We start from the raw sequence: 6,000 nt of genomic DNA, 5'->3' as shown, positions 1-6,000 counted from the left end.
CTTGCCTGCCTGCTGAGAGCTCTCCTGGTGCAAACAAAGCTCTGTTGGACACCTTCTTCCACTTCTCTCCCCACTCCGCTTCCACTAAATAGAGCCTCCTGAGCAAAGAATCTTCCCTTACCAAAAAGGAAATAAATAAAATCCCACGGGCTGCATCCTGATCTTGCGTGCTCTGGTTTCTTCACATCCAGGAGGCTGTTTTCTATGGAGTTGCTCCTACCATATGCTGCCCTAACCAAATGCAGAATCTGGCTGCGTATAATGGGCCAGGACAAGGACTTTAATTCTCTTCTGAGCAATTGTGAATTGCAGGTTCAAGAAGTTATGTTCTGTCTCTGTTTGTAGCTGCTTGTGTTTGCAGCAGCGGAGAAGACAGCAGCTAAACTGAGATGGAAATATTAAAAGTGACTTTAGGGTTGGCAGGGGGTAGGGGTTGTTCATTAAGGAATCTCAAAATACCCACCTACGTTTTCCTTAAGCTGATGATTTCTTCTTATTGAATGGAGGAAGACAATTCAGAAAGATCAATAGAGCAGTCTGAACTCCGCCTCCTTGTCAAACTGTGCCAGTTGATGGTGTGAGAGAGGGGAATATGGGAGAGGTTGGTTTTGTTGACAACTAGGACAGTGCTTTTTAAAATTGCTCTTACCTATAAATATTTACATTTGGTAACTTCTGTTTTGTGTGTGTCCATTTTGACCTGATCTGTGTGCATGGGTGCTTTAAATTTAAAAAGAAATCAGTCAATCTTCTGCTCCGATCTGCCTTCAACCTCTTTTATGAAACAGGTGCAGGAGGGAATGTAAATTGCAACAATATACCACCCTATAATCTTCTCAGGCACTTCTAGCTGATCGGAGCACAACAATTCACAGACTCCAGTTTGCTTTGGGGGCATAAAAGGTGACATTATTAACTCTTTACCTGCTGGATTACGATGCTATTCTAAGCAATATCTAACAGAGGCAGAGAAATATCAGATTGAATACAGTGAGGATTATAGGGTTATGGTACTTGAGGTGGACTGAAGAGATCTAGGTTCAGTTCCTGGCTCCACTACAGACTTCCTCTGTGGCCTCGGGCAAGTCACTGAATCTCCCCTGGTTTCCGTTCCCCAGCTGTAAAATGGGGTTAAGACTTTCCTTTGTCTATTTAGATTGTAAACTCTTCAGGGCAGGGACGCTCTCACTATGTCTGTGTGCCATGCTTAGCACGCTCAGGCTCTGCTACCGACGGAGCCTTTCAGTGCTCCTGCAATACAAACGTACAGTGACCTACCAAGAAAAAGCTTAAGAGGAGGATTAAATATCCCCTGTCGCTTTAACTCACAAAATGGATGCAACATTTGTGCATGATTTAGGCTCTCTCTCGCATGGCTCTAGCCAGCTAGCTCACAACTTGTGAGCTAATACACAGCTGTGGTCTGAGGGGACCACCTGATTTAATGAAGATCTAAAATGAAGCACGGTTTCTAATGGGGGCCATCTGGCACCCTGGCACAACTTCCTGCCATCATCTCTCTACAACACGGCATTAAGGCTGCTTCTTACAAGGAAACTGGCTGACTGATTTGCAATGTCCAGTTGGTGCCTATTAACAATCCAGGTTAAACAGACTGGCAGCTCATGAGGCAGCATTAAATGTTTTAATTCCCTCAGTCCGCGGATCCCAGTGTTAAATAATTGGAATGTGATGCTAAATTGTTGCAGGGTATGAGAGACCCTGATGCTGATATGAGTCTTATGCTCCCTACACTAACTTCAGTGGGAGCGTTGCCTCTGCTAAGGTGGACACGAGTGATCGGATTCCAGGCAACGGAGAGGAGACGTGAATGAATAAACCCCAAACCACACGCAACTCGAGAGCAAAGTCTCTTCTTTTGTGGGGGGTGGGTTCATACCGTTTAAACAAGGGAAGGCCAACGCAGGGATGGGCCTCTTCCCTGAGCCTCGTCAAATCCTCTCTCTGCCTCAAAGGTGGAAGCAAATACAGAGCCAGCATAGATGAAAATGCCCACAGAGTTCTTGCAGGGCTATGTAGCTCCAGATCCTCAAAGGTAGTTAGGCACCTGACTCCCACTGATGTCAGTGGAAGTTGGGAGCCTAAAGGTAAATTCGGAGGAAGCGGGCCTTAGCCAAGTACGGAACCTGAAGAGATGGCTTGCGGAGAGCAGTGGCTCTGAATAGCAGCAGGTCCATCAATCCAGTCCCACCCTTCCTGTCCCCATGTGAAACAGCACTCTGGGAATGGCCATGGAGCACGGAGCGGATTTTATCCCCAATCTTACTGCCTCTTGCCTCCCCCCTTGAACAGCAGGACTGAACAGGCTCCATTGACTCTGGAATCGCTGCAGCGTGGACCGAGCTCATAGTGGGTGTTTTTTCTTAAAGCCTCAGCTCCTGGATGCATGGTTATGTGAGAATCTCACCTTTAAAGACAGGGAAAGTTTACAGCTCTGGGGGTTGTGGAGAAAAGCCTGAAAATGCGACTCTGAAAGGCTCAACAACCAGAAGGCAAATAAAATGAACTCAAAGTGTGTGTGATTGCCCCTTTTTCTTTTTAAGCCAGTCTCATGACTTTTGAATGCGTGGGGTTGGCTAAAAGGATGTAGCGGGATTCCTCCTTCTAAAGACAATGAAAATCCTGGGCCCGAGCTATTTAAGCTTGAAATGCTGTGTAATAAACCCAGATTTGGTCATGCTGGTCACAACTGAATCAGATGACAAAATGCTGTAGGTAGGTTTCAAATAGTATAATGTACCTTAATGGGTAATTAAATGTTATTCTTTCCATTCATTATGAATCAGCGGCAGAACAAAGCAGGGATGAGCTAATATTCACTGGCTGCTCTCCTTACCTTGCAATTTCCTAAGTATTGTTGTTTCTGTTCTGCTCCTGAAAACTGGAGCCCGCTTGCTTTGTCAAAAGGAAACCCTCCTGAATTCTCACTAGCCATCGAAGTTCAAATACCAAAAGTAGTAATAATTACCAGTACTACGGCTCTGCAATTCTACAGAACACTTCCTCCAAGAATCTCAAAGCACTTTGTAAACACTAGTTCCTTAGGCATCACAGGATTATCCCCTTTTAAAAAGGGGGGTAAATTGAGGCCCAGAGGGGTTAAGTGACTTGCCCATGGTCACATATTGACTCTGTGGCAGAACTGTGAACAGAACCCAGGAGTTCTGACACCTAATCCCCTTTTCTGTCCATCCAGACCACACTATTATTATTTTGAAACCGTGGGTTATGTTGAACAGCTGCAATCCTGATCAGTGCCCAAACTGAATGTCACTTTTCCTTTATTTTGTTCCTCCTTGCATCTGGGCTCAGAAAAAAGGCACAGAATTCAATTAGAAGTTCTGCCCTGATTATATGAGAAATGTTTAGGCATGAGCTTGATTGGTTCAGGTCCTGGCTGGAGCCCCAAACTCAAATCGCACTTTTCTGAAGTTTGAAAAAAGGTCCTTTTACGGTCTCCTGCCTGTTGTTTTTCACTGCCATGATTCCCCCAGGTTCCAGAGGACCAGATGAAGTACTGAAATACAGAAGCATGAGGGAAGGTACTGGGTACCATATGGGAGAGCCTTTTCTCTTTAGATTTCTGCCCCAGTTTGGCAGAGCAAAGAGGGGGTGGGAGTGGATTTTTGGCTGATTAGATCGGATTTTTGGCTGATTAGATCAGATTTTGTTCAGACAAATGGTGACATTTCTGACACTCTCCCATCATTAATGATATTCAAGCTTACAGCCATGTTCCAATATTTTCTATTTATCGAACATCCCAAGAGTGCATGATCTTAGCCTGGGATTTTCTAAGGTGCTATGAGAATTGGTGCCTAACTCCCATTGACTTCAATGGGACTTGGGCACTTACCATCCTCAGCCTATTTCTCAGCCTTACTGTTTAACCTGGGGCATTCCCAAAACTATATTCTGAGATTCCGGTGAATAAAACCCCCAGACTTAGTGATGTTCCAAATTCTTTCCCATCATTCATATACAGTTTGCTTATGTGTGTGAAAATCCCTTGGGCACAAGGAAAACTCAATCAACAGCGTACCAGCATCATTTAAAAAAAACTGTTTCGGGAAAAGATTTATTTGAAGAACCAGATGTGGAAAAGCCAGCGCATGGCAGCCACAGCTCTGTGTGTCTTGGCTGCTTCCAGAGTGTCTCATCAGTTTGCTTGTGCTGCTCTCACACCAGAAGAACGTGCAAAGACAAGACTCGCTCTAAGCCAGCCAAGGCACTTGAAAGCAGCTCAGCCATTGATACAGAAACCAGAAGCTCGGACCGATTGAGCAGGCTCAGTCACTAAGCATTCGTTGTTCTGTAACTATTTATTGCATTGATTGAGGTGCAACATTTCTTGGGGGGAGAGTTTATTCCCCAATAATCCCCTTCTGGTGGTGTTCCTGATGTCTCACACCTACTGCTTTAGACTTAATGAGGAAAATAAATCCAGACTGCCCCTGTACTTAGTGACTTGCTGGATTCTCTATATCACTTTGTGCTCTGATGCTGAAAATGCCTGAAACAATCCCCAATAGCCCCTATTATAGAAGTAACTTCCCTACCAGATTTCAGGGTAGCAGCCGTGTTCGTCTGTATCTGTAAAAAGAAAAGGAGTACTTGTGGCACCTGAGAGACGAACAAATTTATTAGAGCATAAGCTTTCGTGAGCTACAGCTCACTTCATTGGATGCATACAGTGGAAAATATAGTGGGGAGATTTTATGTACACGGCAAACCTGGTGGCTGAACTTTGTGACTTTGTCTTCACCCATAACTATTTCACATTTGGGGACAATGTATACCTTCAAATCAGCGGCACTGCTATGGGTACCCGCATGGCCCCACAGTATGCCAACATTTTTATGACTGACTTAGAACAATGCTTCCTCAGCTCTCGTCCCCTAATGCTCCTACTCTACTTACGTTACACTGATGACATCTTCATCATCTGGACCCATGGAAAAGAAGCCCTTGAGGAATTCCACCATGATTTCAACCATTTCCATCCCACCATCAACCTCAGCCTGGAGCAGTGCACACAAGAGATCCACTTCCTGGACACTACAGTGCTAATAAGCGATGGTCACATAAACATCACCCTATACCGGAAACCTACTGACTGCTATACTTACCTACATGCCTCCAGCTTTCATCCAGACCACACCACACGATCCATCGTCTACAGCCAAGCTCTACGATACAACCGCATTTGCTCCAACCCCTCAGACAGAGACAAACACCTACAAGATCTCTATCAAGCGTTCTTACAACTTCAGTACCCACCTGCTGAAGTGAAGAAACAGATTGACAGAGCCCGAAGAGTACCCAGAAGTTACCTATTACAGGACAGGCCCAACAAAGAAAATAACAGAACGCCACTAACCATCACCTTCAGCCCCCAACTAAAACCTCTCCAACACATCATCAAGGATCTACAACCTATCCTGAAGGACGACCCATCACTCTCACAGATCTTGGGAGACAGGCCCGTCCTTGCTTACAGACAGCCCCCCAACCTGAAGCAAATACTCACCAGCAACCACATACCACACAACAGAACCACTAACCCAGGAACCTATCCTTGCAACAAAGCCCGTTGCCAACTGTGTCCACATATCTATTCAGGGGACACCATCATAGGATCTAATCACATCAGCCACACTATCAGAGGCTCGTTCACCTGCACATCTACCAATGTGATATATGCCATCATGTGGCAGCAATGCCTCTCTGCCATGTACATTGGCCAGACTGGACAGTCTCTATGTAAAAGAATAAATGGACACAAATCAGACGTCAAGAATTATAACATTCAAAAACCAGTCGGAGAGCACTTCAATCTCTTTGGTCACTCGATTACAGACCTAAAAGTGGCAATTCTTCAACAAAAAAACTTCAAAAACAGACTCCAGCGAGAGACTGCTGAATTGGAATTAATTTGCAAACGGGATACAATTAACTTAGGCTTGAATAAAGACTGGG

Source organism: Chelonia mydas, chromosome 15, assembly GCF_015237465.2.
Source record: "Chelonia mydas isolate rCheMyd1 chromosome 15, rCheMyd1.pri.v2, whole genome shotgun sequence".
NCBI classification, from domain to species: Eukaryota; Metazoa; Chordata; order Testudines; family Cheloniidae; genus Chelonia; species Chelonia mydas.
The sequence above is the reverse complement of the archived record's forward strand: the minus strand, read 5'-3'. Positions refer to the sequence as shown.